Below are 15644 nucleotides of genomic sequence, written 5' to 3' on the forward strand. Positions count from 1 at the left end.
TATACGTGCTAGCTCATCCTTAATTTCCTTGCATAGTCCTCTCCTAAAAGAGGGCATATTTTGTGGTCTCTGGCCATAGGAATTCAGCTGCATGGCACTTAAATTATATTAGCCAGAACATCAAGCATCCCCTGGTGTATGTCCAATAAGGTTCTGTTTTCTGCTGCATTTTAGTGCTTTGCTTTAAAGTTGAATCTAGATGTGCCTCTTAACCTTCGTATTGATTGTTGTTCTGCTGCATTTTAGCACTCACCCAGTCTGGGTTGCTTAAAAATCTCTGCTACTCTGTGCATATTTTGTTTAAAGCACCTCCTTCATCTGGGTCTGCTTGACTGCTAGGCCGCCTGGTGAGTTTATTTGTGCACTGTGCAGCCCCTCTGTCTCTATCCCTCCCTGATCCGCCCCACTACATTGTCTCTATCTCCCCTATCCTAACTACTATTCTATCACCTATCCTATCTCTCTCACTAAGTCTGGAAGAAAAATGCTTTAAAAAAAAAGCTCTTGTGGACTCTAATCCTGGCCTAACTATTGCTGATACCGAACTCCATGCTACTTCCAGGCAGACTATTACCGACATCCTCTTTTCTGGGTTCTATGTGATTACAGAGAATACATAACAGAGAATGCTTTCTCAGCAAAAACAATAAAAGTGAAAAAACATTTATTTTTTGGTGGAGTCCCCTCCCAAACCCCCCGTTTCTCTATGTGCTTAAACCAACCACAACCCCATTCCCACCAGTTTTACGCCCTTACCCCACATCTATTTTTTTAATGTTTTTTTCACTGTTTTGTTTCTCTGTTATGGCATTCTCTGTAATTGTATTCCCCATTATCACTGGATTCCCTTTTCTGTGCCTTTCCTGGATCTATGGACCCCCCCACCAAGTGTCCACTCTCTCCCCTTTCTCCTCTTCACCCATTAATGGCGGCACTAGATGGGAAGTACTCTTGGCATACTTCTCATCCTCTAGGTGCATCATTAATGTCTACCACAACGGCACTATAAGGCCCAAGGTACTCAACCTACATTTCTCCTTTACTGGTGGCTGCCCTCTCTCATTAACTTCCTCCCTTCTCATGCTACCCCTCCTTTCTCCTCTCCTCTAACCTCTCCACCATAACCGACGGGAGTAGCAAGCCCCTGTCCCCCCCCTTCAGAAAACGTTCAAAGGTAGTCAGTAGGTAGGTAGTGATCAGCTACACTTAGCTACTCTGAATGCTGGTTCTGCTGTCAAACACTCCTCTGATATCTGTCACCTTCTTGAAGATTTTGACCTTGACGTCCTCGCCCTTACCGAGACACTCCTCCTTGGGGGCTACAAAATCCTTTCCAAACCCAACAGGCACAGAGGTGGAGTCACCCTGAAGTCTCTCAGTCTCCCTCTCCTCTCCTCTCCTCTCTCTCTCCAGGCTTCTTCTCTGAATGGGCTGACCTTGCCGCCTCCATCTTGACCTCTTCTTCCAAACTCCTCCTCTCTCTCTCTCTCTCTCTCATCTCCCTCTCCTCTCCTCTCCTCTCCTCTCTCTCTCCAGGCTTCTTCTCTGAATGGGCTGACCTTGCCGTCTCCATCTTGACCTCTTCTTCCAAACTCCTCCTCCTGGTGACTTCAATATTCACCTCGACTCCCCTGAATCAGCAACCTCACCGTTCCATGTCCTCTGTGACTCCCTCTCTCGCACTATTCTACCTTCCGGTCTGACCAACTCAGTTGGACACACACAGAATGCCCTTATCTCTGGCAACATCCCTATCTCTAGGCCCGTCACAATCCCCCTCTCCTGGTCTGACCACTCTCGGTTCCCGCTTAGGTTCCACCTGGCCCTGTATCTCAGCCCCTCCCAGCACTGCCAGCTTCTTTCTCTGTCATTCGACCGATGAAGCGTGTGTCAGTCGCTACTTTTGCTTCCTGCTTAATCCCCCCTCCCACCCCTGCTTCGGACACTCCCTTTGACGCTGTCCTTGCTAATCTGCACCTCTCCATCTCTAACACCCTTGACATTCTTCCCCTGTCATGAGGATCCGCCTAAAACCTGCCTCCAAGTGCAACGGCTGGTATGACTCTGATCTAGCATCTCTGAAATGTAAGTGCAGAGTTACTGAATGGAAGTGGCAGACCTCGGGTTCATCCACTGACAAACTGGCTTCTCACCTGCTCCAAAGGCAATATCATATCTCTAGCCCCTCAAAGAAGAGGGTCCACACCCAAGCCTGCATCTCTGGAGCCACTATCAACACAGCTGAACTTCACAAGGAACTTGCCAATCCAACTGCAGTCTCAAACTCTCTCCTTCCTTCCCAGGCTTTCTGGACCACTCTGGCCTCCCATTTCACATCTAAAACTCAGGAGGACATCCTGTCCTCACTCTCCTCCATCTTCTCCACCCCCATCTCCATTCTGCTGCCTCCCTTGGCTCCCCTTCTTCCACCCCCGTACTCTCCTCCCCCCTGCCCATAGCACCGGATGAGGTCTCTAAAGTTGTCCGCTCTTTGACGGTCTCCTCTAAACAGGTGCTCCCCTGATCTTCTAGAACCATCAAGGACAACATCTCCTCTCTCGTCCTGGCTCTTGCTGACTTCTGTAACCATTCCTTCGCCACTGGATCTTTCCCTCTATCCCTCAAGCACTCCCTTGTGCATCCTCTCTTAAAGAAAACTTCTGCTGACCCCTCCTGCCCGGCTAACTATCGCCCTATATCCACCACCCTCTTCCTGGGTAAACTATTGGAGAAGCTGGTCCTCCCCCAACTGACCCTCCACACTGAACTTGCTGGTTTCCTCTATGACCATCAATCTGGATTCCAGGCATCCAGAGGCACATAAACTGCTCTCCTCTACACCTGTGAAGACATGCTTGCAACTCTTGACTAACTCTCCTGCTGTTCTCATTCTCCTCAATCTCTCCTCTACCTTTGACACAGTCAACCATTCTATCCTCATAAAACTACTCTGTGATACCCTTTGCATCACGGACCCGGCACTAGAATGGCAACCTCTTTCCTCACTAACTGCCCTTCTTAGTTGCAACTGGGACTATTCTCCTCCACTACCACACTCTCTACCTGCGGTGTCCCCCAAGGCTCTATCATATCGCTGTGGCTCTTCAATATCTATCTTGCCCCTCTTGCTCACTTGATGTCCCCTTTCTCTCCTCCTTTCCAGTGTTATGCTGGTGACACAGCTTTACTTCAAACTGCCCTCTACAACCTTCTTTTCTCCTCTCTCACCCCCGATTGTCTGACCGCCATCCCGGGATGATGTGCGGCTAACGATCTCTGTCTTAATGCCAGTAAAACGGAGATCCTTCTCATTGGGACACCTGTGCCCTGTTTTACTCCTACCCTCTGGCCGCTCTCCGTGGGCCCTCTACCCTCACCATCCTGTGAGGCCAAAAACCTTGGGGTCATCTTCGACTCCACTCTCTCCTTCACCCCTCATATCTTGGACCTTCCCAAGAAGGCCCACTTCCAGCTTCACCTCCTTAAAGGCATTCTCCCTTTCCTCACTGTAAAGAACTCATGGTGGCAACAGTAAAGACTGGCACAAATGATCACAGTTCAAGGGTGTTTATTAAACTGTATGCAGAGGTGAGAAAAACAAAACCTAAAGCTAAAATGGGAGCAAGCTACAACCATCAAATAATAATAAGGCTGTCCTAGTGGCATCTTGTCATATAAAAAGGGCTTATACTAACAAAAAAAATGATTGCCAATCCTTACCACTAAGTAACAAAAAGAGTGTGGGATAGTGTTCACCAGGAAAGAAAGAAGTGCTCACAAAATGTTAAATTAGGATGGTATGGTGGGGTCTCCCTTCCCCACTTTTTTAGCACGGGACAAGGCAGGATTCAAATCTTCAAGGGTCAAGTCTCTTTCCTCAATGTCTTTGCCTTAGAAGGCCTGCTGGATCAAAATAACAAATAGACAAACAAAAGTTCCTTTGGTGGTCTTGCACCTTCGGGAGATTGCTCTTCACCCCTAGCACCTCCCTCTGCCAGGCTCGGATCATCGCTGCAAAATGGGCCTGACTCTGTCTGGTTCACTACGGCCTTTCAAGAATAGCTCGCAACATTCAGGAGCTTCAATATCTTTTTAAACAAACACTGTGGACAACCCTCAACCGGGTTCACTCTCGACGACACACTGTTCCAGGGTGTATTACACTTCTCCCCTATTTATAGGCATCCCTCGGCTGGGTTCACTTTTGCCACATATACAATTCACTCTATTAAAGAAAGTAAGCTTGTGCAGCCTGAAGGCAACCTTTGGCGAGCTCTTTGTTATGACTTAGATCGTGCTTTGTAGTTGTTGATGCTGCGAGATTAAAGTGCTCTCACACTGAGGCTGCCCAGTGAGCTGTTAATATGCAAACGTAGTAAGGAGACACTTATAGTTATCTGCTCCTGTCAACTGTAAATACAATAAATGTTCCAAAAATAGTCTTTAACATACTCTTCATTGAATCATAAGTAATCTATTTGACTGGTTTAAATTCTTGGTTCAATGATCATTCACCTCTATATGTTTAAATTCACATTGAAAATTAATGGTATCTTGGATTTGATGCACAATAATTCAACAGAATGAACCCTCAACACGTGTTTCAACAATAGCAATCTTATTGGTTCCTCAGGAGGGTACGTCTAATATTAAGACATGTTGATTCTGTAAACCAAAATTTAAAAAAATGCAAATTTGAACATATTTTCCCTGCTACTAAAGTGATGACTACTTCTGAACAAATATAAAATTGGCAACCGGAAGAGACAACAGTTGATACTGACGTGTAAATACTACGTTCAATCATTATTCGCCTATAGATGTTTAATTCATATCAAAAACAAATGGAGTCTTAAATTTAATGCACTTCAATGATTATTCACCTCTAGATGTTTATCTTGGATTTCATGCACAATAATTCAACAGAAAGAACCCTCAATGGTTTCAAAGAAAAAAAAACTCTTTGGTTTAGTGCGCCATCAGAGTTGTAGGACACTAGATAAGATATTTACTTACATATTATGGATTCTATATGTTGTTTTGTTGTGAGGTTGTTTCTTTATTTATTGTATAATAGGCACTGAATCTTGATTTGGAGTTTTCTGGTATCTGTCATTAATGACTGTGCCTTTGCATGCTAGATAGGTATTCCCATGTTGCCTGTTTAGGTCAAAACATAATCAAATTGTTAAATATAATAGGTCTATATCTGAATGGGACCTATTGTTCAATGCCTGCATTGTAAAATGAATCCTTACCTGGGTGTTTGAGTCAGGAATGCTTAACTTAGTTGGTCGAAATTGCGCCTGGCATGATAACCGCGGCTGTAAGCGCGGTAAAAGGAAGATGGCTACATTTAAATAGCAACGTGATGACACGTCGTGTCATTTTTTTGATGCAATGACGTCATCACATTGTCCGCCATCTTGGTTAGGGCTAATCGCGAGTTTTCAAGGATGTTAATGGAGTTAGCAAAACATTTCTTTTTTGTTTTGCGATTAACTATTTGTACTATCTTTGGAATATGCTACAAGTTTGGTTTTGTATAATGATGTTAGTGCTTGCTATTTGAGGGCTATATATTGATGTTGGAGCCTATAGTGTTGACCTTATTGTGATGTTATTGTGTGCATACAGGGGTGCTACCTCATTCATATTCAAAAATAGTGGCAAAGTTGATAACACAAAGTGAAAATGACACTGTTGAATAAGAGAAACATACAGATTATCACAAAAAGAAGGAAAACAATGTTAAGTGTCATAAAAAATGACTTAATTATGCGTCTGAATTGAGACCTGTAAAACAACAATCTGCCAAACATATCCATTTCGCCTCACATTGCCTTAATTTATTTTCTCTGTTACCTCCTCTTGCTGGTTTAGCCACTTTGTTAATGCCAAAGAATTCCACTTATTGATCATTATATCATTTGCATGTTCATGATAGAATTGGTAGGCAGGGGGGGCGTTGTTACGCTCGTTTAAGATGGCCGCCTGATTCGGAGCTCCGCGCTGCGAGGTGCCCTTCGTTCATAATTCTGCCTTGGTGCGTCCTTACACCCTGCACTAACCACTCGATTCGACTGCTGCGGGACCCGGGCGGGTACTATCCAAATCTCGTGTCCCGAATCGGCCCTGACACGGAGTTCCATCGAGTTGAAGTTGGACCGAGAGCTGACGCTGCTCCGACCCGCGCTCCCGCTCCAGAGTAGTTCGACCTCGACGCCGGGGATCTGAGGCCCGGTGTGGGGGAGGGGCGCCGTGCGTGCGCTCCGCCGTCTTCTTCCCCCCCATTCATCTGGGGCCTGCCTCCTGCCTGGACCCGGAGGTCCTTTACAACACTGAGCACCCCGCTCTGCTGCCCCTCCTGAGTGGCGTGCTGGCATCCTGCCCCCCCCCGGGGGACCGGGAAGCCAAGATCCCCGACCCGAGAACTGCTTTGAGGTTGTTCCCTCCCCTTCGGCAGCTGCGGTGAGTCCCGGGACCCCCGGACACCCCGAACAGCTCACTGGGCCTTCTTCTGTAACCTTCCTTCCCGATCTGCCTTGGCATACCTGCTCCCCTCCAGGGCCTCAGAGCTCGTTCTCCAACTGGCAACATGACCAAGGGAGCGGGAAAGAAACAGAGCTCGATTAATATGTTCACAAAGGCCCCGTCAGGGTCAGTGGTGGAGGCACCTGAGTAGGAGCCTTCCAACTCATCAGCCTTGGATCCCTCAGACTCTCAGAAAATGATGGGATTCATCCAGGAGGGGTTCACCACGCTCCACAGCAAACTGGGCGATATGAATGGCACCATATCCTCCATCAAAGTCCATATCGAGAGGACGGATGGGCGGGAAGGTCGTTGAGATCGAGACACGAGTGAGTACCACTGAGGATCACCTGGGCTCCCTCAGGGCGGAGATCTCCGCACTCTCTTCCCGAGTTACCGAGGTTGAGAAAAAGAATGAGGACCTCGAGTCACGCTCGAGGCGCAACAACCTCCGCATTATCGGAATACCCGAAGATGGCATAAAGGAACCTATGGAAGATAACGTCGAGCGCACTTTACTATCACTGCTTGATTTCCCTAAGCTCTCGCCACAGTTTGCGACCGCGCCCTTACTGCAAAACCCAGGCCTGGCACGCCTCCCCGACCCATCATAGCCAGAGTTCTAAATTTCCGCAATCGAGATGCCCTCCTCAGGGCGGCAAGAGCCAAAGGTGAACTCCTGCTGGGGGCTGCCAGGATCCATTTACATGCAGACTTTTCAGTGGCGATTCAACAGGAACGTAAGACTTTCCTAGCAGTGAAGAGAAGACTGCCAGACCTGGAGGTCAAATACTCCATGTTATACCCCGCCAAGTTGGGAATCGAACACTCCAACCAAGTGTACTTTTTCACAATCCCTGAGGAGGCCTCCAGATTCATAGATGAACACTTTCCCGGTTGACCCCCTTTTTTGATACACTCATCCGTTACTATTATGCCCCTTGATTGATTGTCTACAGTCTGGGACACCCTCTGGTTCCAGAAATGCGCAATTAACAAATGAATGTGTAACCTCACAATCCCAGAGGGTGCCCCGGGCTCATTACTGAGCGCCTTACTGGTCTAGTTCTCCTCTCCAGCGCTCATCCACTCTTACAATGTTCCTCTATCATTTGTTGTTAAATTCAGTTATTTTTCTCATTGATTGCTAAGGAGGTTACCCCTCCCAACCTTGATCATATTGCCTTCCTACAGATCGACCGTGCCTTGCCCACCCACGTAGGGCCTTGCACAGGTTGCGCACGACATCACTACTAGGCACCATGTTTATCCTTCTAAATACCTTACGGTTCAGAGAAACGCCGCCTGGCCAGTTCACAGGCCCCCCCGGCGTTGATGCCATTGGTTTGGATTTGGTTGTTTGGGTTCGGGGTCATGATCCCTCTGTTTGGGGGAGGGATGTGGGAGGTGGTGGGCAATGTTGTGATTTATGGCTTGGTATCCGCGAGGAAGGTAGAGCATCGGGCAATATTGATCCGATGTTGTCGCAGACCTGAGCAAACAGTGCACTGACCTTGGGGGTCACCACTCTGTTATCCTGTAATTTCTAACAAATACCTCTGAACTGTTGATCGAGGATAACTTGACATTCATGAGTTGGAATGTGCGGGGTCTGGGAAACTATAAAAAAAATGAGACAATTACAGCTCCAGGCCGAACGACACAGGGTTCCTACAAGAAACACATGCCAGCACTGAGCACTGTGAAAAATTCACCAAACTATGGGGGCCTCAAAGGTACTTTACTAACTACTCCACCCAAAGCCGTGGGGTCATGACCCTAATCCACAGGAGCCTTAAATTCAATCCCATATCTACACAGATCGACCCCCAGGGCAGATATGTGCTACTCCACGATATCCTACAGAATAAAGAAGTGGTACTGCTAAATATCTATGGTCCCAACATAGACTATCCGGAATTTTACTTACATCTCACGTCCCTCCGGGACAGCTTTCCGCAAATTAATACAATATTTGACGTAGACCTAGATAGATCCGGTTCCAGACCCCGCCAACTTTCTAAAGCAGCCTACACTACACTGTCATCCCTCCCCGTCTCGCCCTGGTGGATGCATGGAGACTCCTTTACCCCGACTCCTGTTCCTAATCCTTTTACTCTTCGGTACATGACTCATACTCCCGAATCGATAGATGGATAGTGTCTGACATACTTATAAGGAATGTGTCCCGCCAAACAATCCTTCCCAGAACCCTCTCTGATCACTCACCGGTGACCATTACCCTCTGTTGGGACCCAGACCGTGACCGGGCTAGACACTGGAGAATAAAAACTCACTCTCTCCTTGACCCTGTCTTCAGCTCCGAGTTGGAGACTGCTATTGAGGAGTCTTTCGAAATTAACACCAATATGGTGTCCTCGCAGGCCACCCTCTGGGAATCTTTTAAAGCTTATATTAGAGGTATCGCCCTGTCCAAGGAAAACTGCATCCTTTAAACAATTTGCAGGTAAATTGCCGAAAGCGAAATCACGCTGTCCACATTGGAGACCCAGTGCTCGCTATGCCAAACCCCGGAACTCCTGGCATCAATCGGCACAGACCTTGATACATTCCGCTCTTTGGCGGACCGTGAACTGAGGTTCCTGGACAGCCCCGGTCTTGCAAGGAAGTACAGTGAAGGAGAACGCCCAAGCCGCTTTCTGGCCAGGCTTCTCCGCTGAGAGTTCGGCACCCCACCCATTCCTGCAGTGGAGAGACCTGATGGTTCCCTGGCCACGTCACCGCATGATATCAATTCCGAATTCCTATCTTTCTACGAATCTCTGCATGCCAACGCAGACAGCGTCTCGACATCGCAGATCGACTCCTACCTGGATAATAATCCCCTCTCGATTCTCTTCCCCTGAGAGCACCAGCTCTCTCGAGAATCCTTTCACCCTTGAGTAATTCTCGGACGCCATAGACTCACTCTCATCAGGCAAATTCCCAGGTTCGGACGGCATCCCCGTGGAATTCTACAAACACTTCAAAACTCTCCTACGCCCTCGTTTGATGGCCCTTTGGGAAGAATCAGTTGAGGCAGGTCAGTTCCCCCCTTCGCTCCGTGAAGCCACGATAACCGTCTCGCTGAAACCCGGTAAACCCCCACACAATGCGGCTCCTACCGTCCACTCTCGCTAATCAACAGTGACGTCAAAATGTATGCCAAACTACTAGCTCTACGCCTTGTCCCCTACATGCCACACATCATTCATCCCGATCAAGCGGGATTTATCCCGGGACGCTCCACCTCCATGAACTTGAGGTGCCTCTTCAACATTATAAGCAGAATTAACCCAAATGTTCACACAGTAGCCGTGACACTTGATATGCAAAAATCTTTCGACTCTGTCTCGTGGAAGTACCTCTGGCGGGTTCTCAGAAAATGCTAATTCGGCCCCTGTTTCCTTTCCTGGGTCAGACTACTGTATTCCAATCCAGTAGCTAGGGTCCACACTGAAGACCGATGCTCCCCCCTTTTCCAAATAGCTAGGGGAACGAGGCAGGGCTGTCCCTTCTCCCCCCTGGTCTTTGCCATAGCGATGGAATCATTTGCAGACATGCTACGCCAGTCCCATGCACACAGTGGCCTGCGAACCGCTGGTCACTCAGATATAGTGTCCCTGTATGCCGACGATGCCCTTCTTTTCATCCGCTCCCCCGACACCAATCTGGCTGCGATAATGGAAGATTTTATCCTTTTTGGACCTATCTCCGGTCTCAAAGTGAATTTCTCTAAATCCACCCTATTCCCGCTCACTGCTTGCACGCGCCCCCCCCCTGACACCCTGGAATTCACATGGGCTCAGTCAAATTTCACTTATCTAGGCATAGTAGTGTCTCGTTACTTCGAGCGGGTTTTTGAGGAGAACTACCAAAAATACCTCACAAGCCTCACAGCAAAGTCACTGGGTTGCAGCAAACTCCCTATTTCACTTGCAGGCAGGATAGGGATAATGAAGATGGTAGTGTTACCTGAAATTCTATACAGGTTCACCAACATCCCCCAGTGGCCGGGCAGCGGGTTTTTCCTGGCGTTGACTCGTACCCTTACCTTTTTATGGCACTCAGGCGCGGTCCGGCTTAAACTGAAGACCCTGGCCACCCCAATGAAGGCAGGCGGCTTCGGCGCTCCTGGTTTCCTCAAATACTGGCTAGTGGCGCAACTCCAATACACTTCGTATTGGCTTAACACATCGGACCCCCCATCCCACGTCAGACTTGAAAAGCTGTCCGTCAGCGACCGTGATATTCGCTCCCTGATTGTCACACCGGCGCCAATGGTATCGGAATCACTCGACCCGGTTGCCTGCACGTCTTTGGCCCTGTCAAAAACCTGGAAACTACTAGACATCGCCCATCCTTTTCATGGCAACCTACCACTTTGGAACTTCCTCCCGGAGGTCCTGCACGTACCTCCTCTTATCGTTCGCCAGTGGGCTGAGGCTGGTTTTGAACTGCTCCGCGATGTCTTTGAACAGGGCAATTTCATAAAGTGGCCAGACCTCCCACTCTCCCTGAGGCGGAGGCCATCCGTCTGGCTTCAGTATTCATCCCTCCGGAAAACCCTTAAACACAAATACCCCAGCTTCCCAGAAATACCACCAGATGAGCCTGCAGTTACCGAACTGACCTCTCCAGCTCCCATGAGGGGCAAAGTGTCCAGACTTTACACCCTTGTACAGACCAGATCTGCCCCAGCACTCACCAAATTAAGGCATGCTTGGGAGGACTACCTCGGGCTGGAAATGACCGCCGAACGGTGGGCCCATATGTGTTCTCGCATTCACGGGGTATCCTTCAACTCCTGCATCAAGCTGATCCAATTCAAGGTGCTTCACAGATACCACTACACCCCGCACAGACTCCACCATATCTCAAATGACCTCTCCCCTGGCTGCCCTAGGTGCGGATGCGATAATGCTGGTTACATTCACATGATCTGGTCCTGCCCCTGTCTCACCCAATTCTGGATTACAGTATGCTCTATGTCAGATATTCTCGAACACCCTATCACTCCATCCCCAATGAGATGTCTCTTCCACGACTTCCCCGAACTCCGCCGAGACTCCAAAAAGTTGGCTGGCCTTTGCATGTTAATTGAGGTACGCTCTATTTTACTCTGCTGGCTTCGCCCTGCCACACCTACCCACGCACAATGGCTCAGGGCGGTTACATGGGCCTCGGATACTGAAGAATCCTGTGCTGTTCAACAGCCAGCCCACTCAAGACCCAGAGATGTTTGGTCAAAGTTTCGGTCATATGTCTCCCACTGACACTGCTTCAGACACCGTATCTCCAGCCCTCTCCACCTACCATTCCCTTTCCGCCTCCTAAATCCCCTTCTACCCCACACCCACATCTGATGTACCCCCCATGTGTACAAACTGGTTTTGAGTTTATTCTATATGTCTGTATTATCAGCACTGTTTCGATTGTACTTGCCTTGTATGATGCACACCTGTTCTTGTGTTGCCAAGCCAAATAAATAAAAGTAAAAAAAAAAAAAAGAAGGACCACTCTGACACCTCACACCGCCCTTTACTAGGGTCTTCTGTAGCGTAGCTTGTAGTTTCAACACAAAGCATAAGGGGCCAGCGAGACTCCTTCGAATGGGCACTCCTGTAGCGCCTGACCACTCTGCAGCTGGACCTTGTCTGGGCTTTTCCCAAAATTTCAAACACACAAGTTCTTTCTTCTCAAGTTCTTGCGTTCATCTAATGTTCCCACTTGCAATCTTGGTCTTAATACTATTCAGCTCGCTATCAGCTTCCTCCGACTCACCGAATGAGTTGGGTCTGCTGGCTTGGCTTGCTTCCGGAGTCAAGGATGGTACAACGGAAACCAGCGTGCCTCCTGGCCTTGGTTATCAATGTGGGAGGTCCCCATTCACCGTTGACATTGGTTCCGCCACACACCAGCTGTGATGCCCGGTCTTATAATTTACCTTTTGGAGGTTTTTCAGGTCTAGGTTGAAAGGGGCAATGGCACTTTCCCCTTCGTCGTCCCTCCAGGTGTCGCTGCCTTTCTCCTCCGCTTGAACTGCCGGTTTGGTGTAGGTGTTTCCTCGTGCATTGAGCCTTGCTTGACATGTGCTTTCGTGCTTCGCATTTAATCCCTGTGGGGAAAGGAAAGGGCAGTCATGTGGTTGTGGTTACTGTCAATTGCCTGACTCTGCCTGACCCTTGTGTTGGGATATGTCAGGAAAAAGCCAGAGGCATTACTTTTAGCTTTGTCACAATGTTTTATATCGGGGTAGTGGAATATTAATAATAATTTGTGGGGATTATGAGAACTGTAGTGGTTTATAAAAGCAGATTGAGAATTCGGAAAATAATAGTCAAGAGTGACGGGGAAGAATGATTGGGATCGCAGATGTTATATTTCAAAGAGGTACATGATTGGGATGAGGTTGGGCTGGAATGGCAGCATCCTTCGCAAACTGAGGGGACATCGGGAGCGGAAATTACAATAGATAAGGAGGAATCCCCTCTTTTGCCTAATAGTTTTCTTCTCTCTTGGCATTCTTCACTGATTTTTCCACTCAGGTTGCGACAGAGAGGAGGAAAACCCTTGGGTTTTCTATATCACCTTCCCCCAGAAGTTCAATGTCTGCAGAGCTCTGGTCCTCTCTAGGCTGCACTACTGCAGCAGCCTCTTCCTCAATTTCCCCTTTTCTTCCCTATGCCCACTTCAGCTAATCCAGAATAGGGCTGCAAGACTTAACCTTGGCCTCAGGCCCAGGGACCTTATCTCTCAAGCCTTATAATCTCTCCACTGACCCCGTTTACCATCCACAAGGGTTTCTGGGGCCTGGGACCACGCTATCCCTAACTTTCCCACCCTAAATACTTCCCTGCTAGTAGAGCCCTCCGCTCCTCTAACTCCAACTCCAACTCCAACTCTCTGCTTGTCAAACGCTTCTCCAAGCAGAGAGTGGGGGGGCCGGTATGTCTCTTCGGCTGGTGCCTCCCTTTGGAACTGCCCCCGTGCAGCTCTCAGACATGAGCTGGACTGCCTCAAGTTACGGAAACATCTCAAAACTCTGCTTTTCTCTACCTCTTTCCCTTCCTTGCTAATCACCTCACAGCCGCTGAGACTGGTGGCCTGGTCCTCATGATTCTCACAGGATACCAGACCCTCTACCTAGTCAACACCAGTACTTCCCCCCCACACCCTCAGCACTGCCCCCCTGCGGGGCCCCTGCCTGGCAGCTGTGCATCCCACCCTTGGGATTTGTCCGCCCTAACACTTAGCCTGAGGCCCTTCCCTTTGCTCCCCTTGGCACTTCGCTCCCGGACCCCCACCAGCACTTGCCCATTCCTTGCTCCCTCCTCCCCACCCATCCCCATCACCTGCACTTCTCACTGCACTTGCACGCCCGAATGTCACAAGGCCTAGTAGGACCACGATTGCATATTTACTGTTTTTACCAATGTTATTTACTCCCCTTGTACCCTGCCCACTTTGCCATGTGGCGCCTGGAAACACCATTCTGTTGTATAGGCGCCTAACAAATGCTCAATAAATAAAATAAATACGGTCTCATGGGGTGCATAGGTCAATTCTGGACGATCAAAGATTTCTTTCATGGCGGCAGGAAAGGTAAGGGTAGTGTGACAGTAAAGACTATTGGTGATTACCAAGGGAGTAGCCCAGACTAGAGTTTACCCACCAGGCTTGAAAGGATTAATCTGATCTTGGCTTTAGCCATAGCAAAGGCTATAGGTTTTAATGTGAAATGCACTGTGCATACATCCAAGCATTCCCTTAGCTTCTTAGGAGATCCGTCGTTTTAACCAAAGGTTAAATCTCTGAGGAGAGGGTGCGCTGGAGACTATTCCTTGGCAGCAAACCACTGAGGGACAGTAGAATTTTCTTTTTTCAAATTCTCCGCAACTCCAATGTGACGATCTGGACGGCGTTAACCAGCTCCTGGATTTGCCCCATGCCTCCTTCTTGATCTTCTGAATGTCGCAAGCTCTCAAGTCTGTCAGCATTGTCCCGAGGGCTCACCTGATGATCTGGTTCTCTGCATCTTGAGTGGAGAAGAGTGAAGAGATAGATGCGATCCTGATCAGCTGTCACCTTGCCAGACTAGCCAAATAATAGGACAAGGGCAAAGGAGGAGCCAGTGGTAAGTACCCAAATCACTGGGGTAAAACAACAGTTCAGTCAGCAGGGAGTAGAGGATCCAGTAGAGAAGTAGGGGATCCAGCAAAGTAGGGGATTTGGGCAACAGGATTCCAGGAAGGTAAAAGGGGGTACTGAGGAACCTACAGGAATGGGCAACAGAACAGAAGCAGATCATGGAGTCCAGGACCAATACAGGAGACCAAGAACAAGGAAAAAAAGGCAATAATTCATTAGAGAAATGAGGAAGGGTTCAGCAAAGGACAGTGTCAGACCAGACAGCAGCTCAGCATCAACTGAGGGTTTCGACGCAGAGAGGAGAAGTCTGTGGCGGTAGAAAAGCTGTCAGAAGTGGAGCGGGTGCCATCTTGGAAAAGACTAGACCGTTGCAGTGCGCTTCCTCTGCAAAATGCGGCACAGGCATGGGTCCTTTTCCAATTCCAGCGTTGCCACAGTGACCATTGGGTCGTTGTGACAGTTACTGAGCATTACACTGGCTTCTCAAGCCCTGCCTCAATCAGATACTTGCCAGTGTCTCTCTGTGCTCCTAGAGTGCACTCGATTTACACAGAGACAAATGGAGAAACCCAGAACCAGTGCCCCATGCCTCGTTCAGAAAAACCAAGAGACAACAAACAAGTGGAAAAGAAGCCCCAAAGGAAAAGACAGCACCCCTGCAGAAGTACTAAACCGGGTGCGGCTCCTCGTCTTCCAGTGTTCATCTATGTGGATCATTGCTGGTGACACTTGTGACCAAGTCCTCACGTCATCTGTCAAATCCTGACTGCTCCTTGTCATAGTTCTTCCACCAGATTTGGCCGCCCACTGCACTGTATCTTAGTCAGTTATGGGGTTTATGTGTGAGCCAGAGTGCCCACACAGATGAGAGGCCTCTGGGCAAGTCTGGGTATTGATTAGTCTTGACTCTCATTCCAGTCCTACTGGTGTTTGTCTGTGCAGCCATCTGCCCAACCCTT

The 15644-nt window shown here is 48.6% G+C and overlaps 1 protein-coding gene across 2 annotated transcripts in view; it reads right to left on the reverse strand.

The window, feature by feature from the left end:
- CCDC178 (coiled-coil domain containing 178) overlaps positions 1-15644 on the reverse strand; it is a 3486252-nt gene that overhangs the window by 2738917 nt on the left and 731691 nt on the right. The gene's annotated exons all lie outside the window — the stretch shown is intronic.

This window comes from Ambystoma mexicanum, chromosome 5q (genome assembly GCF_040938575.1).
Source record: "Ambystoma mexicanum isolate Mex_15411 chromosome 5q, UKY_AmexF1_1, whole genome shotgun sequence".
In the NCBI taxonomy this organism is placed as follows: Eukaryota; Metazoa; Chordata; class Amphibia; order Caudata; family Ambystomatidae; genus Ambystoma; species Ambystoma mexicanum.